Here is a 27,970-nt window from a genome sequence, read left to right as displayed (position 1 = left end):
CTTTGTCTTCTTTGCCGTTCTTGCCATCGGGTTGCCTCTGGACCAAGCACTTCTTCCGGCCACTTCCCATTGGACACTGGCCAATGTCCTTCTTCTCTGGCAACAATGCTGAAGGTACTTGTTTTTGATTTCTGCATTCCATCTTCTTTCTTCGCTGATATCTTTTCTTCGTTCGTTGCTGTCTTCTTTCGTCTTTCTTCGCTGCTAGTCTTCTTGCTTTATCGAAGGTGTGTGCATGCGCTTTTGTAATAAATAAACAACGTGTCTGCATGTGTAATAAACAGACCTAATGAACACTATTATCATTTATATGTTTATAATTATATGCTTGTGTGAAAAAACCAATATTGCAGAATGTTACAGGTCCGTGAATATGTGTGTAACATACACAAATGTTCAATAAGACATTTTTGCAGCAGAGAGCAGTGTCAGGAATCTACACGTGTAATAACTAAGCAGTATCACTCTATCCTATATGTATGCTTGATAAAAAAAAGAACGCTAATTCGGGCGCCTACATATATTTAATGCATCCATATAAGGAGCGGTGCAACCAACCATTTGGAGCATTTAGCAATATTGACAATGTTGACCATATCGAAGGCTGAGTGCGTGATAATTAAACACTACAACAGTGCCCTATACGTCTGAGATTAGACGACCAATGAATGAATATCGCAGCATTCTATATAGGCGATCAATAATCTAACAGTATGGCAGCCCCTGTGTAGACTCCTTCGAAAAGTGTGCTCTGAGATGGTTCTCTGTGTCACAGCACAGGCTCAAACGTTAGCGACCCTCGAGCATTGTTTCCAAAACACAGAACTAGTAATTAATGCAGACACAACGGGCAGCTTGGGAGCGGATACATTAACCTATAAATAAAGTCTGCATTGAAGGGAATAAAGAAAATGACTTAAATATGTGAAGAAATCTTCCTATTGGGAATTAACCTGCCCATCATCCCATCACTGTCTACTTCTGTTCTGCCCAGCTTTTTTTTTATAAACCAAGGAATGTTAACTAAATCGCTGTGTTTAACTGAGCCTTTGTACAAGTCATCTGCCCGGGTTTTTTAAATAGTGCCAGTAAAATTAAACAGTTTTATAATAGGAAATAGAAACAGAATTGATCTTATTGGTGGGCCTGCATTCACCTAAATGTTAGCTTCCCCTCAGAGAAATTCATGTGCAAATCTCCACATCAGTGAATCACATTTGAAATTTACCAGCCTAAGACAAGGTTTGGCAAAGGCAATAGGTTTTGCCTTTCTTTTTTGTTCAGCATTCTATCTTACTATCTAACTGAATCAGAAATATTAGAAAAAATGTTATAAGCATGTTTGTTTGAAATTTGATACACCTTTAATAATTATGTTGTTGTTTATTAATTCAACATACATCACAACATAAACAACTATTAAACTATTAACGTTTTATCAAACACTTTTATTATAACATTTTTCTAATATTTATAATCCTGTACCATAGAATGCAAACAAACCAAAGGTGAAACCTATTGGCTTTGCCAATGCTTGTTACAGTTCTATTAGTGGTACTGAAAAAGAAGAAACAGTAACAATATTTCTATGAGAACTGAGGGTGATCAATACACAGATGATGTGGTATTCTTGAAAGAACACCAGTAGGTTTGAAGGGGTTGTGATTTCTGGTGTGATACAGCTTGACAAATTCATAATCACTTTGGAAGAACTTTAGATGATTTGTTTTGGTGCAATGACATTAGGTTCTCTAAAATGAGCAGCTCTATAATCAACAAAACCTGGTGTTCTCTCTGTTGCTTAAATGGTTTCAACATAGAGCAAGATGTGTTTGCTTGGGTATGTCTGTGTCAGAAAATAGATCCTTTCAAAGGTATTTCTATCGATGTATGTGCATTATTTTTCATAATTGACAGTGATATGCTGTTGAAAAGTCAGTATTACAGGCTAAACACCCCGGTTTATTTACTTATTTACTATTGCTTTCGAGTGGGAGGAAACAGTAGGTCTCTGTCCATTGTGGGTATGACATGAACACCATCTCCTCATCCTCCTCAAGCAACATTCCTTCACTGATGGTCAGTGTTCTGTAACTGGATGTTATTTTTTCAACGTTTTGCTGGACCTGAGAACCACTGCTGACTCTGGAAGATTAATATTCTTATCTTGTGAGACCTGACAGTGATTAAAATTATGATCCATCGCACAAGCGCACGCTGAATCGAGTCTCCAAAATGCAAAGAATTGGACAAGAAGTATTTCGAGTATGAAATCGGAAGACAATTAAAGAAAGTTATAGATGGTGGCAGCTGCACTGAAATTCATTGGTAGCAGAACATTAAGAGGAGAGTAATAATCTCCGAATTTCATCATTGCCTATGTACAAAGATAAATGGGAATAAGTAACAAACAGAGAAGAAAATGTAGGACAAAATTAAAGATGTACCATACACAAATGGTAGGCAATCTACTATGAAGTGTATAGGTTTCGTCCAAGGGAGTGAAATAGTGAAGTAGTCTGGTCAATCACACAAAGGAAGAAGTAACGGTCGGTTAAGGCGTTGGCTGCACAAAGGGCTATTTTATGTGGAAGTTGGGAAACCCTGCACTAGTTGAAGGTCGAGGGGAGTCACAATGGCGAGTGGGAGGGGGATGTCTGGTGTATTCATTCATTCTTCGTGAAATAACATGGGATATTATACTAAGCTGTGGCAATGTGATGGGTTTGTTTTGCAGGCAAATCACAATGAAGTTCTGATTTACCTTGCAAACTTCTGTAATGCATTTGTTGAAGTATGGCACCTGGAAGATATACTAAGTTATTAAGAAAAACAAACAAGAAGACAATTAAATGAACTGCGTGTTTTTTATGTAAATACGCAACGAAAGTTTCAAAGGTGGCACTCTACTCAATTTGTGGAAATGTCACTGTATGTAGTGATATGTCTGAGACTTAGTATGACAATTTTATATGTAATAATAGTTCATAAATGCATCAAGTTGCGCTAGTTGGACATACAGGGTTATTAGTGACATCAAAAGAGAATTCCTCCACAAACTGGGTGAAATGTAGAGCAATGTTTTAAACTCCAACTGCCTTGTTGAGGTTTAGGATTCCTCTGACTTTCCTTGAAGCAAACGTTGGGCCATCTACCCTATATATGTAAAAATACTTCATAAACACACTGCATTGTACCACTTGGAGAACCATGGTTGTAAGTGACATCATAAGGGCATTCCTTCACATACTGGGTGAAATGTAGGGCAAAGTCCTAAGCTCCATCTGCCTTGTTGAAGTACAGAATTCCAATGGCTTTCCTTGAAGCTAACTTTGGGTCACTTACTCCACCTCGGATCTATTTAGGTGTACAGCTGTAAATACACTTAAAAATGTTTTAAGGGACCAGGTAATACAGCAAGGGAGGCCGAGGTTTCTTTCTTATGGAATAATTGGTAACAATGTCTGATAATCAGGGTCAATGATACTGTTACTTCTGGATAGAGCTGTCTATAGTGGCATTCTGTTACTTCTCAGGAGTCATACACTGGCAAGTTCCCAGGGTGCATATTTACTAATCTTTCCCACTATCCAGGGCAGCAGGCAAAGTTGCTAAGCAGCATTGCATGAAAGGGAGAGGGCAGAAATGCTCTATATTCACAAAGATATGGAGCATTTCTGCTCTCTCCTTGCACTGGTGCACAGTGTGCATCCTAGCTCAAACACAGACACCCTTATACTATTGTGCAGGGGTGCCTGCATTTTAGGAGAACATTTCTTGCGCAGGAAGGGGCACCTTCCTGCACAAAAACAGTCCTTGGAGGCTGTTTCCTCTTTCTATGTGTGCTTCACAATGTAGAACACGTAGAAAAAGGAAATAACAAGGATAAATAATGATATGTCTACTTGTTACGACCCACTCGGGAAGCCTTAGGGCCATATTTATACTTTTTGACGCAAAACTGCGCTAACGCAGTTTTGCGTCAAAAAAATTAGCGCCGGCTAACGCCATTCTGAAGCGCCATGCGGGTGCCATATTTATTCAATGACGTTAGCCGGCGTTAGCCGCCGGCGCTGCCTGGTGTGCGTGAAAAAAAATGACGTACACCAGGCAGCGCCGGCGTAGGGGAATATGGAGCTTGGGCGCCAAAAAATGGGGCAAGTCAGGCTGAGGAAATTTTTTCGCCTCAACCCGATTTGCGCCATTTCTTTCTACTCCCAACCCCCATTGAAATGACTCCTGTCTTAGCAAAGACAGGAGTCATGCCCCCTTGCCCAATGGCCATGCCCAGGGGACTTCTGTCCCCTGGGCATGGTCATTGGGCATAGTGGCATGTAGGGGGGCACAAATTAGGCCCCCCTATGCCACAAAAAAAAAAAAATATTACTTACCTGAACTTACCTTATGTTCCCTGGGATGGGTCCCTCCATCATTAGGCGTCCTCCTGGGGTGGGCAAGGGTGACAGGGGGTGTCCCTGGGGGCATGGGAGGGCACCTCTGGTCTCCTTCCGAGCCCACAGGTCCCTTAACGCCTGCCCTGACCAGGCGCTAAAAAACGACGCGAAAGCGGCTGGACGTCATTTTTTTGGACCCGGCCACTCCCGGGCGTGAGTTTTGCCCGGGAGTGTAAATACGGCGCACATGCCTCGGAGTCAATTTTTGAGACGGGAACGCCTACCTTGCATATCATTAACGCAAAGTAGGTGTCCACGCTAAAAAATGACGCAAACTCCATGGACTTTGGCGCTAGACGCGTCTAACGCCAAAGTATAAATATGGAGTTAGTTTTGCGTCGGAATTGCGTAAAAAAAAACGACGCAATTCCGGCGCAAACAGAGTATAACTATGCCCCTTAGTATTTTTAAGCATGCCCAGGTTTTCTACCTTTAGTATATATGGAAATGCACCAAAATCCATTGATGGATGCCTGGGAATGCCTCCCAGCCTGAAATGTAGCTGAAGGAGCTGTGATTACATGTCACATGGCACAAATCAAGCCTTGTGTGGCTTTGTAAATATTGCTGAATCCTTTGACACGAGGACAACCCAAAGGCTTCATAAATCTAGGATCTAATCACAGTGTCCCGTGCATCCTTTTAGCCTGATTTAATGTTATCAAAAAGAAAGTTGTGAAAAATTGTTCACACTTTAGTAGCCCATGATGTAGCAGGAAGAATATTCCCGTAACCCTTATGGCCATGAAGAGAAGCAGTTAATCTGCTTCTGCTTAGCAGCCACAAACTGCCCACACCTCCAGAAATCCCACCTTCAAAGCATGAGTATTTTTGATAACATTAGATGGGCTAAAAGGATGCACGGGACCCTGCAAAGATCTATTATTTTAGAATATTGTACGTCTATTGATATCCTTAATTTCAAAGTGCACGTGGCACATGCTAGGTCTCATGGCGAATTAATCGGTATGTGGTTGAAGTGTCCAATATGATTTCACCTAAAAGGAAGAACTGAACAATATGCGATGATTTTATACATTTTGTTATGAGATCATTATTTTTCTCTCACTGGAAATGTAATGCTTCTAAAACGTCTCTGGCAGCGTTTACATTTGTATTCCAAACTGTCATGCACACTGCAAAATGTTATGAAGATTGTAATTGCGCATAAGTACACACATGCAGCAATATCAGCTCAATGAAATCTTTGCAGTTTGATGGAATTGTCCAACAACTGAGCAGTCAAGAATCAGTATAATCTGAGGAATGAGCTCTGCCAGTTCAACTACGTTTGAACCAAGATTGTTTGTACTGCGTAGCAAGGGTGCCATAGACTTTAATGCAAGCAAGGATAATGGGGGCCATTTTCCTTGCTTTCATTAAAAGCTCAAGGCTGTGTCCTGTCTGGGTAGTAACAGACAACTGTAAGACCCACACTTACTGTCACTTATTCCCCTGGTCCCATGTCACTGTATATTCTGCATTATTGATAGCTATGCCCTGTAGATTCTGATTGGCTAGCATGCAGATATCATTGGCCACTGAATGGTTATCTCGAACTTAGGACCAAGGGCCTGATTTAAGAAAAGTGGTGCTGCATTCAATGCAGCATCACTATTCTTGTGCCGCTTAGCACCCCCTACCGCCACCTTGTGTTATGTATTTAATATATGGTGCACCATGGCGCAGGGTAGGGGCAATAGCATCAACATTTTTCACGCTATTGATGTACTGTGTAGGATTAGCGGCAACATTTTGGTGCTAATTCTGCACAGTACATAGGGGCCCATTGAAAGAAATCGTGTGCCCCCTTTTAATGCCTGCTTTGTGCAGATGTTAAAAGTAGCCGCAAAAAATGATGCAGTGGAATCTCATAGATGTCCATTTTTGTGGTCCCCCTATCGGAGGAATGGCCCCCTTGCATACATTATGCCTGGCACAGGCATAATGTGGCACAAGGGGTTACAAAGTGGCACAATGCATGCATTGCGCCACTTTGTAAATATGGTACAGCAGTTTTGGCCTTGTTCGGCCACATTAGCATAAACATAATGACGCTAATGTTGTACAAGGAGGCGCTAGGCCCTCTTAAATCTGGGCCCAAATGTCTGTAAAATGTTACCGTTTTTTAGGAGTCTTTGAAATGTCCACAAATCGCAGGAGACCTTGCATAGCTATCGTGGAAAAATAATGTTATTTCCTTTGTTTCATGTATGTGAATAAGGGTTGATTTATAAGGAGATGTACATTAAAAATGTAGTTCTAGACAACCTGTAATTGTTACCAAACTTATTTGGATAATCAGCATTGCACATGTAGCTTGTGAATCAGTATATGTTTTCTCAGAGATTTGTAGCTGAGGGATATACCGTATGTTGATAGAAAATTATTTAAATTAGTAGGCATTCTTACACTCCGGTAGCAATCCATTAGATTAATTTTTAATGAAGGCCTCATTTCTCAAAACACGTACAAATCTCTATTTTCCTGCTATTCCTAACCATTCCCAAACATGCTGCTCTGCATTGTGAAGTGGTGGTAGGTACCGTCAATAAACGAGGTGAAGATCATACTAGTAAGTTAGAATTATTAATAGGCATGCCATTTAGCACAGAGGGAAAGAAAATTATAGGTAGGCAACCGTCTGGAAGGCAAACAGAAAACGCCATTTAAAAAAAAGTTGCTTGTGATGTCAGAGTTATCATTCATTTTACAGACTCACAATCAGAGACACACACTTATCTGCATGCCAGCATACAATGTAAATAAAAAACTACCTGAGGGGCCAAAGAAAATAAACAACATAATATTGTGAGACATAAAATGAAAAGATGTAAGATTTACAAGAAAAGTAGACAAGCCTTATTTTTTTGTGTGAAGGATCTGGAACAACTTTCCACCATATTCCAGGTGCTCTTTATGACCTTTCGTTGTGCAAAACATAATACTTGCCTCATCAATTACTGTTAAGGGAATCATTCAAATGTTTATTCAGTACCTACCGCTGATAAGAACATCAAATATGCACTCTCCTCCTCCACTTATACATTATCTTCAACCAATTTAAATTTCCCTTCTACCAGCCCTGAGGAAGTTTCAGGATCTGTAGAATAATAATCAGTGCCGAAACATGCTTCACCTTTGAAGGACATGGTATGCGTGGATCGTTTCTTTACCTGTGAGATTAGCAGATGTGCTGCAAATGATTATTATATAACTGATTCATGAAATGTTTCCTCCTCTCTCCTTTCCCTTTGACAAAGTGAACTACTTTAGAATTACTACTGTTTTAATTCTATCCTGAAGACACTGAGCAATATGGTCCTCTGTACACTTTTGGGTGTGTATTAGCTTGAAGGTGACACACTAGCCGTCTTAATTGGAACCTACATGGACAATACATAATTTCCAACCCTTGTCTAAACTATTAAATGGCTAAAGCATATCTATGATGATGCATGAGTTCCTCTGTTTGATTGACACTGTATGCTATTTCGTTTCTGTAGGTTACCTGCCTCCTCTACTGTGATTTCTGCTGAAAGTCACTTCAGCGAATTTGTATTAGGTACAACCAAAGCTTGTACATGCGTTTAAACACAAACATGTAGGCAGTAAGTTTTCTTTAGCAAAAATAATTTCCTACTTCTTCTTTACCAGGGATGAAATGCTTCTACCAGAGAGTGTAATATGGTGCCTTCTGTCTATTATAGCTCCACAATAGAATACTTCTTTACTGCTTGTAATTCTATATGGATTCCGACACATTACTAAATTTGCTCTTCCCTGTCACTGCAGTTCCATAATGACACGTACACCTAAATACCACATGGTCAGAGTTCCATCTGTGATGGTATAATAATTATAATAATTCCACCTAGTCATTGAAGTTTCTGAAATAAACACCCTAGTAATTGCCTTCTGCAAAAATGTGTTATCGCAGCAGCATTCAAGAGAGTGCCCGCATGTTACTGTGTTGCATCCCTTTACCAACTGTTGCAGCAAATATGCTAATATGAGAATATTCTATTGATTTGCGTATACATACTAATGAGAAAAATGACATTTGAAAACTAATAATTGAAAATAGCGTGTAATGTGGAAAATGTGCCCACGGAGAGTGGTCACCATCTGTGTTAACAGTAGTAAAATAATGTGGAAATTGTATAAAATGGTAATAATATGCCATAACTGATGGTATAACCTATGTTTTATGATGCTTTGTATCCTTAACTTAGCCGAACTAGAGGCCTGGTCGTCTCTGGGCCTTGCTTGCTTAAACGTGGAGACGCGATGAGCCGCAGAGGTCTAAAGCTGGAGAAAAGGACCTTGAACTGTACAGAGTTCAGAGATGAGCTCTGCTATAAATTTCTGCAAATTCATCAGCGGACGGGACACAATCAGAACAAATTGATACAATTATGTGTAGAGTAGGCTAAATGTACTTTCCCAGGATCCGAACAATAGAGGCACTGACTAAGAGACAGTGAGATACAATTTTGTTACCTGAAGAGCCGGATGATGTTCTCATCGATGGAGAGACCAATCATGTTAATGGAACTTGATGCTTGTACTAACGCAGACAAGTGGCAAACAAAAACTATAGGTTAGAGTCAAAATCCCTGATAAGGCTGACCAATTAGCAATTTGAGGGATGGACTGAGAGACCCTAATAAAAAGTCAAGACACGAGAAGAGAAATCAGAGTGGAGAGGCGAAAGTTGATGACATCAGGAGACGCTGTCTGAAGTGCTGAAATTTGGGCTTGCTCCTTGTGAGCCCGAGCCTTGCTGATGACGGATGACCTGGAGACGAAGACTGACTCGTTGCTGATCTATCTCGGATAGGTAGCTATAAATGATTAACTGACTAATGTGCTTCTCCTTCCAGGTTCCAACTGCGCTGTTTAAATTGTTTTTCCTCGTAGTTAGATGTTTTTTCAAATTAATAATTATTGACTAAATTGTTTTTCGCATGAAGCCCCACATGCTGATGCTAATCGGAGTTAGGAAGGCTGACAAGGGTGACTAAAGGGTGACTTTGACTGACTGACTCACATTGCTGAATTAATCAATGTTATAAAATTTCCAATTTAGATTGATTTTGTTTTGCTCAATAATAAATTCTTGATGAATTATTGCTCATTGATGCTAATAAAGTTTGATTAACCATGGATTCATTGAAATAAAGATTTTGATTAGAATTTTAACTAATAGGGAATAAAACGAACTAACCTTCTTGAGAGTGATGGTATTTTTTTATTAAACTAGGTTTTTGGTGTTATATGTTTGGTTGGGATTATTGTTGATTTTTCTATGGTCACCACTTAGCTAGGATACTCTATGCGATCCAAAAGATTCATCGACCTATAGGCATCCCCTTGTAAGTTTACTTACTAAGGACAAGGCGCGCTAGCACAACCATACACTTGTTCTGTGACCTCCGACCACCAGTCTATCGAGAGCTATGAAGGCTGCATAGAAAATAAATAATATCCTAGCGTTTTCAAAAGCAAACACACTTGACAGTGAAGGTCATATTATTAAATGCACACATACGACTACCGTCCTTTGAAACTTAGAAATGTTCCGCTTAAACTGTTTCTGTCAGGTTAAGTGAGAAGAAATCACATAATAAATTATGATCAATATGATGACGTCTGTAAATCTAAGTCATGATAAAAAGAATACAGGACTGAGCAAACAATCCTGGGAAAAGGCATCTGCATGCACTTTCAGAGAGCCCCCTAAAAGTCTATGTGAGAAAACTCAACAGAAGTCACCCACGGGTCCTCATAATGCGCTGCTGCTTCTCAATATTTACAATTACTGTGGTGATTTCAAGAACAAGTCTCAGGAGATGAAAAATAAAATTAAATCATGCAATTTTTAATTCAGTTATTTCACAATCATGGGCATTAGAATCTTAGGAGAAATTAAAAGAAGTAAAATATTCTTCTCACTTAGGCCCATATTTATAGTTTTTGCTGCAAAAAAGTATAGCGCCAGCTTGCGTCATTCGAAAGCACCAGCCGGGCACCAAATTTATAGACTTCTACAAGCCGGCGCTCAGGTTGCACTAGCATCCGAAAAATTCCATTCGCCGGGTGGGGGAAGGGGTACGGATGAAGGGGGTTTTGCCTCAAAAAATTACACTAGGCTGGTCAGAGGCAAACAAAAATGCCTAACGTAATTTCCTGATGCAAAACCATCCATACCACATGACTCCTGTCTTATAAAAGAGTCATGCCCACCACCCCAATGGTCAGCACAGGGGACCAGGGTCCACTGGGCATGGCCATTGCACCCAATGCCATGCAGGCAGGCCATGTCAGGGCCTCCAATGGCACTTTATTTTATTTTTGTAAGTACTTATCTATATTACCCTACTTATCTGGGATGGGGTCCCCCATCCTCTGGCGTCTCTCTGGTGTGGGTGGGGGTGTTCCTGGGGCTTGGGTGGGCACCTGTGGGCCCATTCCATGGTGTTTCTGCATGGAAATGGGTTCACAGGTCCCCTAATGCCTGGTCTGACCCAGGCGTTAAATAATGGTGAAAAGCAAGCTTTGCACCGTTATTGAGCCCTTCCTCCCACTGTGCGTCATTTTAGCACAGGGGATAAATATGGGGGTATAAATATGGGGGGGATAAAAATGGGGCTATGGGTCTAGCACCATTTTTAGATGGGAATGCCTACCTTGCATCTCATTAACGCAAGGTAGGTGCATGCATCAAAAAAATGGTGCTTACTCCAGTATTTTGATGCTAGACTTATCTAGCGGCAAAATATAAATAAGTAGTTAAGTTTGCACCGAAATTGCATCAAAACATGACTCAAATTTGGCACAAACATAGTATAAACATGCCCCTCAGTCTATTTCACTGCAGTTAGTTTCAAAGAGGTCTAGACCCTTTGTTGCAGTGCATGGCCTCAGTTCTTGCTTGCAAGACCTCGTGATTAATAGTTTCAGTAGGGGTGTGTACACTCAGAGCAGACAAGATTTTGTTGTCTGTTGCGATTGAATGTTCACATACAGTTTTGCAGGTTTCAGAGCCCTCATCTCTGATTCATTGATGTTGGAAGCTGGGCTCATTTAGGATATTTGATGATAATCAATTCAGGATAAAGCAAAGGACCATACCTTTGTCAGCGACATCACTTCTATTAAAATATCTATCTCCCTTTGCACCCAGCTAGGCGTAGGCTTCTAAGTATCTAAGGTCTGTATTCCCTTCTGTTTCCATGTATTGTACTGACTCCACAGTTACCATCACTCCAGATGTCTTGAAATGTTAGGTGGGAGCTAGCCAAGGTACACACTTCAAGCAGAGTACCCCACTGTTTCTGGAGACAGTTATGAAGCTGTCATATACTTCTCCTGTCCACTGAATACACAGGTGCAAGCGAGAAGACTTGATATGATTCTCATCTGATACTAGAGGTAGGCTTATACGTTAATGAGACAGGGTTGTCCGAAAAGGAGGGCAGCCAAGCCCTGCTCCATCAACAGGCCCCACTCCCATTCTTTAACTGACTGCAGTACATTAGTATACATTCCAAAAATACATGCTAACATAGTCACAGCAAAAATTTCAAACACTGCATCAAGAGGAAGGCACATCAGAAATGGTAAAGGCACATAATAAACACAAATGACTAACTGACTTACTTGGTCTAGAGGTTTATTTATTTAAAGAACATAACTCTTTTGTGGACTATCAGAATAACCATGCACAAAAATGTTACTGGGTCTAATTCAACAAAAAAATGCATACAGTTTACAGATGCAATGCTACACCTGTAATCACCATCAGGAAGACCAACCAGTTGAAATTATTTTGGGGGTTGAGTACACAGGTAACAATCATTGGCAGTGCCAATAACTCTGGCTTAAGAATGAAGTGCCTTTTGTGTCACTGGTATGTGTTGACGCTTAATAAGTCATTATACACACACTCTGTCACTTATGCATCCATTTATCAATCTACTTCCATTCACCCTCTGGCCCACCATACAAACTCAACAACATATGCAAAATAAATTAAAAAAATACAAGAAGAAAAAAGAAAACATGCTGTCTTCTAAACACAACATGCATAGGTTTGCAATAACAAAAATAAATACAGCAGTGGATGGCCGTCTTTCAAAAGTATTGTAACTAGTTTATAAATGTTTTAAAGTTTAAGCCTGGCTGACACATTGAGACGTCCGTGTTAAACCTAGACCCCCTGCAGGAGCACCCCTAATCATTTTGCATTTGCCCCTCCTGTTTTCTAAACCTGTGTTTTTGGGGTTTCAGTAATCTGCATACTTTACCATTAACCAGTGCTAAAATGCTTGTGTTTTCTCCCTTAAACATGGTAAAATTGGCTTATACACAATTGCCACATTTCATTTACTTGTAAGTGTCTAGTAAAGTGGTACTACATGTACCCAGTGCCTCTTAAATTAATGCTACCATTGAGCCTGCCACACTTATTGTGCCACCCACATCAATAAACTGCCACATGGCAAAAAAAACTTTTTCCAGGCCTAAACCTTCCCTTTCAATGCACCTTTGGGGTAGGCCCTAAACAACCCACAGCGAAGAGTGTGTTGTTTTTTAGTTTTACATGTTCTGGGAGAAAAACACTCATAAACTGATTTTTCACTATTGCAAGGCCTAGCTCTCCCTTTGCATGACATTGGGATAACCTTTTACATTTAAAAACGTGATATTTGTTTATGTGAGCAGGTCAGAATTTCATGTTTGGTGTCTGAGGGTTTGTAATTCTAAACCCTCTTTAATGATTAGGGCGGATTTTAAGTCAAAATTCTGAAAAAGTCATTTTTGGGAACATGGCAATTTCTTGTCCTAAAAATATGATGCATACTGCCTATTTTCTGGGTCAAATGACTAGGTGTAGTTTGCAGATGGCATTTGTGCATTCCTTCCAGACAGTCACACAGTAGAGGGTCTGGGTGTTGGTAGGATGGACCATTCTGACTTGATGTGGGAGGTGGACCTGTCATCTTTCACACTTGTACTTCGAAGATGCAGCCTTAGCTTACACGCTACTTTACTATAGCCTATTGTACCTGCAGACAGACTTGGACGAGGGTGGGAAAGCAGGAAATTCCAAACACCTCTGGGGCCATTGGTGTGGCATTGGGTGAGCTCCTCCTTGAGGGAAAGGAGAAATCTCGAAGTTTTGGGTTCCTTGCAAGCACAAACGGGCCCCATAACCTGCCGCCTGCACTGCCTGCCAAAATAAAGCTCCAATGAACCTAGCTTTTCTGGCTACAGTGACCACCAGAGACAACCAGAAAAGTGAGATCTGCACTTCATGATACAGCATCTGCAGCTCGCTGTGACTGTCAGCATGAATTTTCAGCAACGACCAGCCACAATACCAAACAGGATCTTTGCACTGCATCAATGACCATCCATGATGCCAAGCCAGATCTTCACACCACATCAAAGACCATCAGCTAGGTTGTCCCTGTTACAAACAGCCCACTCCACTGCAAATTGAACACTTCATGCAGGACTTCAGAAGGTACTGACCAGGTTGCTGTATTTGATCCGCCCTCCACCATAGTCGGCCTGAACTTCTGACTTCACTTGTTCTTGCCAGACCAGTAAACCACAAGTGGAGCTTTGTGCTTTTAGGAGCTATACTTGCCTTAAATCTTTAGAATTACATATCCCAGTTCTACTGATTGGATTTAGTCATTTTGGTGTCAAATAATTTATTTAATATACTTCATTTTTCTACATTATTGTGAAATTTTTCTTGTGTCATATTTTCACTTTATTGCTATTTCTGTCTTGCATTAATACTTTACACATTGCCTCTAAATTAGGCCTGACTGCATTTGTGCCAAGCTACCATAGGATAAAGCACATGTTAATGTATTGACTGTTTGTGGTTTACCCTAACAAGGACTGTGACTGTTGCTTGAGAAGGGCTCACAACCCCTCAACCCACAACCCAATTTCTCACACTCTAGGTTGCTAGAATTGTGATAAACTATAGATTACAGCATCCCATAAAGATCTCTTAAGAGGAAATGGCCAAGTAGAATATGATACACTGCAGATGAAATGAGTGGCAAGCAAACAACAAACCTATTAGCAATGTTGGGAAAGCACCAGGGGCCACCACCATATATATATATATATATATATATATATATATATATATATATATATATATATATTAATTAAATCAATTATTTAATGATTTTATTATTACAATGTCCTGGGAGACAACTAAGAAGGTATTCTACTAAGAATTATCACAGTACAAACCTTATCTCCCTAAGCATTGTCGGATGCAGTAATCAACACCAAAATCATTCCCTATAAAGTTGATTTGATATTTTGTGTGATAAAGTACCTATTGTCAGGCTTTAATACAGAGAAATAACAATCCACCCTTAAATTCATGTGGATTTTAACATATGATCTTTACAATCCATGTGACAAACCTGTGGGGCCATATTTATCCAGGTGTTGCATTGCTCTTGTGTCATGCACAGTAATGCAAGGGCAACACAACACTAAAGACAGATTTACCACACCAAATCTGGACCAGTGCAAATCAGTGCAAAATGCAGCCTTGAGTTACTTTTTCCCAGGGAGGTGTTCCATGGGTGGAGCATGGGTGTTCTCACGCATCAACACATGAACTTTGGTACATTCCCAGATTTACTATGAATGCATCAAAATCTTACACTTTCCCAGGGGAGGAGTAACCAAAAGAAATATCTTTATTTCTCAACGTGCTGCATTCTACAGCACACATAGTAATAGGAAAAATCCTCACAGGATTGCTTTTGTGCAGGAAGGTGTCCTTTCCCACGGAAAAACAATCCTGACTGCAGCGCAGGCACCCTTGCACCATGAGTGGTAGACCTGAGAATGCATCAAAATCTTTTGCTTTCCCAGAGGAGGTTTAACAAGAAGAAATATCTTTATTTCTTCTCAAGCTGCAATGTGCAGCACACATAGAAAGAGGAAAAATCCTCACAGGATTGGTTTCATCCAGGAATATGTCCATTCCTGTGGAAAAGCAATCCTGAGTGCAGTGTAATCCCCCTTGCACCATGATGCAAGGGTACCTGCATTGGTTCTAGGCAGCCAGAAGTGTGCCAGCACAATGAGAGAACATGACTACATCATATAATGCTAAATATGGTGTATTCCTGCCCTTTGAGCCTAAGCTTACATGCAAGACAGCTATGAGGCATACAGGCACAACATTACAGCTGGCAAATGAACATAATCTCTCACCTATTACACCATCACATCCCCTGTAAATATGAAGAGTGGAGCCCCAGACCCCATCCCAGGGCCCCACAGCGAAGTAAAATTGACCCCCAAGGGCCAGAGAAGGAGGGGGAGTGTATCTGCACTCCCAGATTTCGGCAGCCCAGCCTCAGCACCACTGTGCCTGTGGGAGCGTTCAGACTCCAAGTGAAGGGCCAGCTCGTGCAGCAGTATGCAATGGTGCTGGCCACGTAGGGAACCGGTGAGAGTAGCTGGGGATGGGATCCCCAGGCTGCTCTCCAATGGGGGAGAAGGACACGGGGTGTTCGGGTGGGACCGAACACCCCCCAAAAAGAATTGCTCCAGCATGGCTCTACCTGAGGCGGCAGGAGAGCCGCTAATTACAAATGCATGCTCCACGAGGAGCACCCCATAATGTTCTGTGAGGCCTGGCCCAATTCCTTTTCCAGCAACCGCTCATTTGACATGGTGTTGACCCCCCAGGAGAGCAGGGTCACCACCAAAGTCATCACTAAGTGTGAAGGGAGCTGCAGGAAGAGTGCTGCTTCCCAACGAGAACTTATCAAATGTCCCAACCCCCAGTTTCAGGGGACTTGGAAATGATAAACCCTCAAGGGTTCCATGATGTTTTCTAGCTTAGTCTCAGGTGGAACTTTTGTTTCAGGGTGGTGGAACTGCATCCTGTAGGGGTGAAGGTCATGGCTGCAGTCTATGTGATCTGAATGGTGATAACAACAGATTTTTATAATGGTGAAAACCCTTTAGGAGTGAATGACTGTAATTGCATGTATTGTAATGCAGAAATGGTATTCTTTACAGACTATGGTCTGATGGTAGCATTTTATGTTAAATGTGATTCAAAATGTATGGCTGTAGCGTTGTTGTCGATGATATGACATGTGTATGGTAATATGCAAAGACAACCTCTGGGGATGAAAGATGGTATTACACAACCAAGTGATGTCCTTTTAGGGACTGTGTCAACTGTGCAACATTTTTATGTTGAGTGCTTCAATGTGGAATTTGATGAACCTTTGTCCACACCATTTAGGGGTGTGGTTAGACTGCATAGATCATGCTGAGAGTAATTGTAACAGCACAAATAATTCCAACATGCCTATATATGTTTCTAGCTAATGCTTATTTGAGTAAGGAGACTGACAGTCATTAGTAATCAAAGTAGATGTACTTTATTGCCAGTATTAGGTGCTCTCACTCAAAGTTGCAGTCAAATATTGCATTGGAATACAAGTGAATGTTTTGCCATGTGGGTTGTTGGTTTATATCTGCCTTTGGGAGAGACCAGAATGATTAGGTAATGTCATCCAAAAGTAATTCCATAAGCTTGTGTATATTTGTAAATTGTTGTATAGTATTGAGTAGTGTGTGTAATAAATGCACTTTTACCTTATCAAAAGAAAAAGTACAGACTGGACTATCATTTATTGAGTGTTATTCTTGTGTTCATGTGAATGGTGATTACTAGCCCAGACCATCTGGCTTGAGTAAGCCTTGAACTGCTCCAAAACTATACCCTATGAGAGTCAAGCGCTACAATGGGGTGTTTGGTTCCAAGTGGTGGACATGTGCGACCCATTCCTTATGCAGGCCTCACAACTAATGACCCACCCTCCAACAAATCTGCGTCTGGGCTTTGTAATCCAAGCTGGAGAAAGGTTCTAGGAATTCCTGGGTGAATTTAGTTGGTATAGCTTTGAAAACAGGAACTCTTTACGTTCGTGAGTGTCTTGGAATCATTTTCATAAATTTTCCCAAAAGGCTAAATTTAACTTCAAAGTAGAAGCATGGAGCTTATCTATTGGTAAATCTGCGGTGTCGGAATGGCACACTGAGAGATTAATATAATTTACCAGTGGGATAATTTGAATATATTTTGGAAGCATGCAGCGTGGACATACAGCAACAAACTCGATGTACAATGAAAACCCCGGGGATGTGCATTGAGTGCACTTTAAAGAAATATATTGTGGCTGAAAGATACTTTGCCAACCGGAGGAATGGATCTGCTCCTGACCAACCCATTTAGAAATTATTACGGGAACTCATCCCAGCAAGAAATACGTTTCATCCGGGACCACTTCAAATTTCTGGAGGCAGTTCAGACCTGTCAGTTCCCAAACAGAAGATTTTGGCAAGAACAGGTCAGACTAGAGGGTGGTGCATATGTCTCCCAGTCTGACATTATATAACATCTCTGTGCAGCACTTCATCTGCAAGCACAGCTACAAGATCAACGCAACACCGCTAAAACACCCCTACATACCCCGTGCAAAACACACTTCCAACCAAGCCCAGCAAGGAGAGGTGGCTCTATCATCCAGTAGAAGGTACATTCTAGTCCATTCCAATACATCTCTCTACTCCATTCCTCCAATACGACAGCCACAGGGTTGGAAAAACAGAATTGCAGTAACCTTTGAGCATGACACATAATGCTTCCTTCATTTGTCACTTTATAAACCTACCTCTAGCAATCATACACAACAAACACAGCAGTCTCTTCAATGACGACTCGGAAAGGCTTCATTGCCTGCTCTGAGATATGAATTTCTACATAAAAGCTTCAATACAGCATAGCTCAATGCTATTTTTAACAGGGGAAGGGCACATTTTGAATGTAGGATTGTCAATCTAGCTACTAAGTAGGGGTTGAATAACAACACATAGTGATATCCCTCCGATGCGACCCAAAAGTGTGAGACGTGGAAGATATTTTCTGGGTACTCAATTCTGGGGCAACAGAGATGAAATGACTCTTACATGCCGTGACTTATGAATAGGTAATGACATGCCCAGGCAATAAAAATATGATTTACTAAATATATACAAAATTTTATCCCGAGATGACAGCTGTATTTTTTGCATTTATTGTTAAAATAAATATGGATATATTTTGACGCCCCACCACTGCAGATTATATTGAAATTACTGAGTATTTGCATGATAACAATTTCCTCTAAAGTGCGTTTTCTTTGTTCAGTGTGTGGCATTTTTGCATTTTTGTTGCATAATTGGGGCATGACAAATATATATTTCCGTAAGGAAATGTGTTCATTTTTTACTTTGAAGGAAGATCAAAGTACTTTAATTAGTTGATGCAAAGGATGAAGCACAAGGGGGTCTTGGAGTCCTGAGAAAAGAAGCATGAGCATCATAAACATGTTACGTCTTTGCAGAGAAGGGAGGAAGAAAATCAGCAGAGGTTGTTATTGTCTACAGTGGATTGGCAAATCTTTTAAGCAGGATGTCTGCTTTGAACAGCCTTGGTGTCTATTGACTGAGGTATTTTTATCTTAGGTCTTTTGTGACCTGATAATAATAAAGCTTTGTGTTTTATAGACAGTAGCTGGAAGAGCACCCTTCAGCCGGAATAATATGTGACAGAAGTCTGGATACTGAGGCATGATACCGTCAGTGAGTAACAGAGCGTTTTAAATGAGACATGAAACCTTTTCAGTGCTTTTGTTAGCACAAGATAAATTGTGTGAACATTCTACGCGTTTACAACTTTCATCAACAGCCTTTCTTTTTTAAAGATATTTTTATTGAGTTTTTCGGTAACATATAAGGCTAAACACAAGCAGTGACCAAGGTGAGTGACCTATTAGTAGAATTTTCGGCCTGGTAGTTGGAATACCATTGAACTTAAATTGATAGGTAAAGTCTCGAAGCCGGGGACCTTTCTCTGGCCCTACCCTTCCTGTGTACACATGACCTTTTGTTGATGAGTATTAGGTCGCTCCCTCCGGTAAGTTCTTCCCAGCCACCTGAGTTTCGTTCAGCTGCCGAAGGTAGGCAACAAATGGTTCCCATATGTCCAAGGGGCGAGACTGTGGCTTCATCTGCTCCCAGTAGTTAGCAAGCAGCTCCTGACAATAGGTCACATTTTAAAGCCACGCTAATGTGGTCGGTGCTGGCTTTCTGCCCCAAAGTTTGGCCACTTGGCCATCAATCACAGCATGGCAGTAAGTCTACGGGATGGAGTAGGTGTGTCTTTTACATAGCCAAGCAGATCAGCCATGGGTGCCTATTGGGGCATGGTACATGTTATTTCATAATTTTTAAAAAAGTGTGCTACCTCGGGACAATGCCAAGCAAGGTGTATGAAGGTGGCCTGTTGTGTAGTGCAACACAGGCATCTAGAGTCAGGGGATTTCCCCATTTTGAAGAGTTGCACCAGGGTGTGCTCTATTGTATAAGGTGCAGCTGGAGTTTGCTGTAAGTATTGTCAGTTGGTTACAACAATAAGACCACTGTGGTTCCATCAGGGGAGCACTTAAGTTTGAGGTTGATGCCTCCAGTGCTTTGGGGGTGGTGATTGGAGAAGTAGCTTGCATGTGGTTGTTGAGCTGAGTGATCAGCTTTCACAGGGAAGGAGATGTATGGATAAGCCTAATTACTTGTAAGGTTGGAGGTGGGACTGAAAAGGTATTGTGTGCGGCCCTTCAGGTAGTTCATTGTTGGTAATATAGTTAGGGTGTCTAAGAACCCTGGCTATGGGGATGGCATGCTGTCAAATGGAGGAAGGAATTGGTCTTCTGGATAGACATCTGCAAAAGTATGGATGTTGCAACGTCTAGCACGTTCAATGGCACCTTTCTCCTGAAGTGGTGGAAATGTGGGGTTGTTGGCTATAGGGATGGAGGGAGCATAAAGAATCGACAGTCCAGCGCACTTTGACAGACACTCCCAGGCTCAGTGCAAACACTTGTCAGTGTTTATTTCCTCTCTGAGCATTTTATGTGGCAGGAAAAGTGTGGGCCAGGGAGAGGTCCGGTCCATCTCAATGGCTACGTGTGCCTGGAAAGGAGTAGGGTATATCCAGTAGTGCAGGAATTTGGTCTGAGCACAGTAAGCAAATAACAGCAGATATGTGGGCTGAGACCCCTGTGGGACTGTGGTAATGTGAGAATTTTCAGGCCCAGATGAATGATATCAGGTTAGATTTCAATGTCTTGAAAAAGTGGGCGGTTAATAGAAATGGGACATTTATGAATAAACTTCAGATTTTAGGGAGTATGATCATTCTAGCGATTGCAATTCAGTCCGCCATGAACAACAGTAGTTGGGACCATGTAAGTATTCTGTATTCTAGCCATGCATTATTCTGCCATAATTCGGATGCCACAGCTCGTCCGGGCATCTTCTAATTCAGATTCCCAAATATTTGACTGGGTCTGTTGCCCATTTAAGGGGATATTCACTAGTAAAGGGTAAGGTGGACTCATTGAGTGGGAATAGGATTGATTTGGACCCGTTAATATGAATGCCGGGGTAACCCCAAAAGTGTACCATCTCGCGAGTGAGAGGGTTCATATTCTCCCATGGAGTGCATGCATGCAGCATGATCTCATCTGCATACCTCAACACCACAAGGCCTCTTGAGCTAAAGCCAATGCTTCTGTTCACATGGTGTTGCTGGAGTCTAGTGGCCAGAGGTTCCATTGCACTTGCAGATAATATGGGTGATAATGGGCAGTCCTGATGTGTACCGCGGGTAATGGGTAAATGGTCAGAAAGGAGCCCATTTAGGGGAACATGAGCTGTAGGGAGTATGTATAGAAGCCAAATGTGTTTAATGGAGTGTGGGCTAAATCTGAGTCACTATAAGAGTGGGAAGAGGTATGCCCATTCTAAGGAGTCAAATGCCTTGATGGTGTCTAAGAGAGCGGCCAGTGCAGGGACGTGTGGAGTGTGGTGATGCACAACAGCGAATATGGTGCAGAGATTATGTGAGAAGAAACGCCTGGGTGAAGCTGATTGATCTGGTTTTACAATCACTGTTAGTAAGGGCATCAGATACTCCCTGGAGTCTGGACTCACCAGGGGGGATTAGAAGGCACAGAAGGTGTTACCTACGGGGAAAACAGGTGGATGGAGTAGTGGGCTGCCTGGCATCAACAATCCACCAAGTAGCAAATGAGCAGTTGAGTAGCCAGTGTACAGGTTAGGATCAGATCCCTGTAAACAACCATGTGGGCTCAACAGGGCAGTCATGGGCTCCGTCCACACAACATACAGTGTCACAAGATGGATTGATTAACATAGGGAGGGTAATTCTTTAGGCATGGAGGCAACAGTGATATTTGCGTGGGGGAACCAGTGTAATAGGTCAGCAATGATTCATGTACAGTCAAGCCCATGTGAGGGTGCTTATATTCTGGGCTGCTACATGATCCACAAAGAAGATAAAAGTTGTGACTCACCACCTGTCGCCCACAGGTACCACATTGTCTGTCATCTTACTCTAGCATATTTACTACAGAGTACCCTCTCCGTCGTGGCAGGTGGCATCAGGCCTTGGAGCCAGCCACACCTCCAGCACCCCATACCAGGTACTGCATAGTGTGTTATCTTACTCCAACATATTACTACAGAGGACCCTCTCCGTCGTGGCTGGTGGCACCAGGGCCACGGAGCCAGTCACACCTCCAGCACCCCAGGCCAGGGCCCAAATATCACACAGCCCCCTTGCGGAGTGCCCCGGGCAGTGCCCAGCACTTAAGTTAGAGCTGGCAGGGCAAAGAACAGCCACAAATCACTGCACCTGGCCCAACCGCTCAGCATACCAGAAGCAGGGGCCTCATATCAGCCCATCTTACTAGCAATGGGGCTGGCCCTCCAGCCTCAGATGCAATCAGAGGCCGCAGCAGTGAGTATTGCAGCACTCTACATGCCAGGCGGTTGTAAGTGGTGTTAGGCCTTGTCGCTGTTGCATTGTTTACCGTGCAGTGCCAAGGCCCGAAGCTCAGCAGGGGTCACTCGGTGTCCACAACGCTGAGAAGCCAGAGTGCCAGAGGAGAATCCCCCAGCCACAATGCTGTTGTTCTGCAGTTTCGCCCCCCAGGCCGCCTCACGCCAACCGCAGGCTGCAGTCAATCACAGTGCAAGGCAGCAAGACCTACAGCCGACTGAGAGCCCACCGGCAGCCGATCCGGTCCAAATTTAAAAATATAAAATCAAGGGCTCCACATAGTTAACTTGTCTATTTGATGATTTAGGCAAGACATGGAATCTCTTTAAAGCGAGCCTCCCTGAAGAGCAGCCATCTTGCCGCCCAGTTAAGCCACCCATCCCCATAAACAGCCTTTCTTAAAACAAAAAAATATATATAATTTTTGATTGCCTTCCTATCAACATTTTAATCCTAGCTAAAATATTTGTAATCAGTTTAGCTTTGAAAGATGAGGTTGCTGTGGCAGTTTATACTATACAGTTTTATACTTTCTAACCTGTGGAACATATAATTGCCAAATAAAGCTAATTTCAGTTGAAAACAATATAATGCTAGCAGAGGGCTCTAATTCAATTCTACTACCTTGTAGGTTCATTGGGATCTGCCTTTTTATGACAAAGAACCATAAAACATTGCACAAAATGTTACTGGATGTTCTTCTAGTGCCACAGTTTGTTATTTCTTGCACTGTGACACTTGTGGGCAAGTGTTGTGCAAGCTAAGATAACTGCACCCTCTCTCATTCAATTCAGCATAAGATTATTGGAAATATGTGGGATGTGGTGCATGTTGCCCTAATTAAATAACTGAGGAAGCATGACATTTCATGCAACCGTTCTGGGGTAGATGATATGAATCTCCTAGTGTCAAATAGATGTGGACCAGCATATACCTTGTTTGCAAGATTAGATCAAGAATAGAAGAGGAGTAATGTGACTGGAGAAGGTACTCTTACAGATATGATAAGTATCCATCCCCATATGACATGACAATTTGGTTGATTGAGTGTACGAGGGTTGCACCAATTTTTTTCTAAATATCAATGTGAGCCATTAGAGAGGATAGGAGGGAACAGTAGGACCTTGTTGATTCACCCTATTGAAAGAGCTAATAGTCCATTTTGGAGCTGTTTAAGCATAATCAGGATGGGACAAGAAATCATTGCTACATTTTCGAAAAGTGGTTTAGAGGTGATAAATGCTATTGATTTAATCTACATTTACAAGGTTCATTTTGCCAGATCGAAATGGCATTTTCATACTACACAAGGTGTAATGACAGGACTGAGAGATTTGTAAAAAGACTACTTATGGGTGGCACATTAAGTACTTCAACCCCACTACTAGCATTTAATTTACAGACCCTGGGTATACACAGTACCGCTTTAGGGACTTGCAAGTAAATTATGTAAGGCAATTGGGTGTAAGGCTATTTTACCATGCTTAAAGGAGAGAACACAAGCATTTTAGCACTGCTTTCCAGTCCTTATAACCAGCAAACATTGATTCAGAAAACAGGAGGGATGAAGGCAAAATGTTTGGTGGTGATCCTGCATAGAGGATCAGGTCCAAAATGCTTCTTGAATAGCTACATTAATAGAGACCTGTATGCACCCTTCTGGGTCACTTTCTGTACATGAAAAGGCATACCACCAGGTTCATCAAGAGTAGGAGTAAGCATGATGCCCTGTTTATGTTCAACAGGTGTAGACGACCAACAAGCCCACCTTCACCCACCAGCGAAGGGAGCTGGGCTGCCTAAGAACGATTTATCTCCAAGTGGTGGTGAGCTGAATAGTTACTCTATATGGTATGCACACTCTTTCGCTGTACCAACACTTTGCTTTTGCATTCTACACACAATTATGTAATTTCCAACTTGCATTTTCCAGGTACTCAGCTGCCACAACAAGAAAAGGAATAACCGACAGCCCATAAACATCAATAGTGAACAAGGTGCTGGAAGACTGGTCTTAAAGCACACTTTGGGGGTTCTCTGACCAGGCTCTACCATGCAGAGGTACAGCAGCTAGTTGGCATCTGGATTACAATACCTCAAAGTAGTTCTGCATGCTTTAGCTGCTTTATGTGTGTGCCCTTAAGTATGTTAGCATACAATCTGATTGGGTCATACTGACTGTTTTTCATGATTCCTGCAAAACCTTACTCTAAACCAAAGATGAGAAGATTTCTCTAACAGAGGCCTAACCACTTCTGTTGTGAGTGCACTACTCCTAAACTGTAGGACAATCCAGATCCAAGAAACATACCACCAGATACTGAGAGAAATGTGTGCTTCCTGATTTTATCTGATATTTCATCCCTGAAATGTTTGATACAGCTGAACTTTTAGATTGGGAAGGGTTGTAGACCTTTTCATATGTAAGAACAGCTTTACCCATGGAGATGAGTTGAAGAAATGAAGGACAATTTGGCAAGGGAGCAACCAGATCAGATCAGAGTGCCATGCTTCCAGTAACACAAGGGGTGGACCATCCCAGGCGTTTGGCATCCAGGTTTCTCAATCTCAACCTCCTATGCTGATCACACCTATCATTCTATCATCAGCCTTGTCTGATGAAGGTCTGCCAAATGGGCAGAATTATGAGCTGCTGATGACACATGCTGGAAATGCCTCCACTTGAACTTGCAACTGTCAAGGTGAGAATTCGACAGGTGGCTTGACAGTGTCTAAATGCATCCGAATAGCAAATCTCCTAATCTAATTAATCCAGGAGAAAACCACCAAGGCCAGCAATTGGCAATACGCTGGTCTAGGTGCACTTTTAGGAATGACAGGGACATTGTAAAGATTATAACAATGAATGAGAAGTACTAGATAAAATGTTATCAATATTCCCCCATCTTGCCTTTTTCTACTCATGCCTCACTTTCAGCTTTATCTTCTAGAAACATCCTTCTCCAAAACAATTAAATCATAGCCTTTATCCTGCACTTAAAAGCACTTAGCAGCAACCATTAAAAAGTGTAAGTGCTCCATATTTATAGTTTTTCTAAATTATTTCATTTCAAGTTTTTTCTAACTCATGTGTTTAAACAACGGTGTAATTGAGGCTACTAGTCATAACTAGATTTCACAGAGTGGTCTAAAACAATGTAAATTGGTCTGTTGCTTTGGCCCAGATAAAAGAAAATGTGAATGTATTTGTAAATGAGATTGTTGATTCATGGCCAATCTATCATCATGTATTACAATACATATGTGTCTCATGTATAAAGCTGATTTATAAAAACAAAAGGCCTCATTTACAAGAAAATGTCAGAGCGTGGAGCTGCACCAAATCTGGTGGTGCTGCGTTTTGAAATTTCCAAAACACAGGGCTGCACCGTATTTACAACAATATGGCACACCTCTGTGTGTTCCCTAGTGCTGGCGCTAAAGTTAGCTGCCTAGCACCAACACAGGCACATTTGCACACTAGTGCAAGGGTGCCTGCGCGGCAGGGAAGTATTGTTTAAGAGCAGGAAGGTGTCCCTTCCTGCACATAAATAATCAATAATGGTGATTTGTTACTTCTATGTGTGCTGCAGAATGCAGAATGCAGCACACATAGAAGTAGCAAATTGTCATTATTTAATGATTGTTTATGTGCAGGAAGGGATGCCTTCCTGCACATAAACAATCACTAATGATGTATTGCTCTTTCTATGTGTGCTGCGGAATGCAGCGAACATACAAAAAGCAAAAACGAAAATAAATAATAGTATTTTTCCTTGTTGCACCCCTCTAATGTCCCCCTGGGCTAGCGTTAGTTTTTCACTACCTCAGGTTTACGATTAATCGTAAATCTATGGTAATGTCAAAAGCAAAGGGTGTTGCGTGTAAACACCCACAGCAACACCCATTGCCGTCCCCTCTGCCTCAGAAAAATGTGTTAGGTCCCATATTTACAAGATGGCATTAAACCACACAAAGTGGCTTAGTGCCACATTGTAGATATGGAAAAGAGCACAGTGCCACTGGAATGTCGCTGAAAGTGGCGCTAGGGGCTTGTAAATGAGTCCCAAAGTATAACTTGCAGCCTCTGATGTATGTAGGGATGTGCAAATTTAGGAAATGTGCTGATTCAAGTCTTTGCACATTTTCTTCAACTTTTTCAACCTCACTAACTAAACACTTGCAAATTTTTTTGGTTTAAAAAAGAGATGGACAGTTAAGGTTGCCACTGGAAGGGCAGGGTATAGTTCTGATACAAGGGGTCAGGAGGGGCTGTAAATGGCAAGTGGCAATCTGCGTCAAGTGCCCTAACCTTTAACAATCCCTTTGCACCATCCCTCATGTATCTCAACCCACTACATTGTTTGCTTAATTCCCTGCCAAGGTCCCACAGGTTAACCCACCAAGAGATGGTTTTCAAGTTCCAGCACATTAACAAGGCCCTATTCTCACCCCATCCCTTAGCCTCTTTTTGGATGGGACATCCTGCAACTGAAAATACAACGGTTCTGTGGGGTGAAATTGGAACTTATACTTCAGCAAAGTCAGTTTAAGACATATATCGACGTTGACTTCCACAAAGGAAATTTTCTGACTACGACAGACGTCTCATGCAAAAGTTTTACAGTCATCCATCTCATGAAAAAAGAAGTAACGAAATCTGATCTAAACCTGTATCTAAAATCTGATATAAGATCTTTGAGGGAGCCAGAATTCTTCAGAGATACTTTGGGGTATATTTAGAAGCCCCTTGAGAGTCCATGTGTTTCATTCACATTATTGTTTTATGGTAATGTGGAGATAGTTAGGCATTTCCAAAGTGCCATATTTACAAAATGCTTGCATTGTGCCACTTTGTAACCCTTTGGGCCACATTATGCCTTCGATAGTCATAATGTATGCAAGGGGGGCATTCCAGTGCAGGGAGGCCCGAAGAAATGGCTCAGTGAAATTAGTTTACAAGATTTTACTGCACCATTTTTTGCATAATTTTTAAAGCCTCCTCAGAGTAGATGGTAAAATGATCCACCCATTATGTTCAATGGGCTTCCCTGTGTTTTGCTGCACTAGTGTGAACATTTTTGACGCTAGTGTAGCAAAGAGTCACAATAGCATAAAAAATGTTGGAGCTATTGTACTAACGACTGCCATGGTGCGCCGTATTGTAAATACAGTACAACCATGGTGTTGTTAGGTGATGGTAAGGGGGGAGCACAAGAAAAGTGCTGCATCATCTATGATGTGCCACTTTCTTGTAAATATGCCCCTTTATGTTTAATGCATGTCCTTACACTAAACCGAAACGGCTAGAATCTGCAACATTTTCAGATAGTTTGTGGGAACTACACTCCATTGTCCTAATACTTTGCTTTGAAGGCCTCCTGTCAAATATTCCTTGGCAGCGGAAAAGGTAATAGGAAATACAGATCTGTTTATCAGATTGGTGAATCAAATGTTACTTCATAGTAATCAAAGGGAGTTGTGGTCTATTTCACCTTATATTTTTCAATTAACACAAGGAAAACATCTT

General features: G+C 41.6%; 1 protein-coding gene and 1 long non-coding RNA gene across 2 annotated transcripts in view; one reads left to right on the top strand and one right to left on the bottom strand.

Moving 5' to 3' along the window:
• Positions 1–27,970, bottom strand: part of NEGR1 (neuronal growth regulator 1) — a 2,074,771-nt gene that overhangs the window by 1,993,329 nt on the left and 53,472 nt on the right. The gene's annotated exons all lie outside the window — the stretch shown is intronic.
• LOC138294209 (uncharacterized) lies at positions 15–9,694 on the top strand. Its single transcript, XR_011203270.1, has 2 exons — positions 15–114; positions 8,690–9,694. It is a non-coding gene; the product is annotated as an uncharacterized lncRNA (long non-coding RNA).

This window comes from Pleurodeles waltl, chromosome 4_2 (assembly GCF_031143425.1).
Source record: "Pleurodeles waltl isolate 20211129_DDA chromosome 4_2, aPleWal1.hap1.20221129, whole genome shotgun sequence".
Classification (NCBI taxonomy): domain Eukaryota; kingdom Metazoa; phylum Chordata; class Amphibia; order Caudata; family Salamandridae; genus Pleurodeles; species Pleurodeles waltl.
This window is presented reverse-complemented; position numbering and strand designations above follow the sequence as displayed.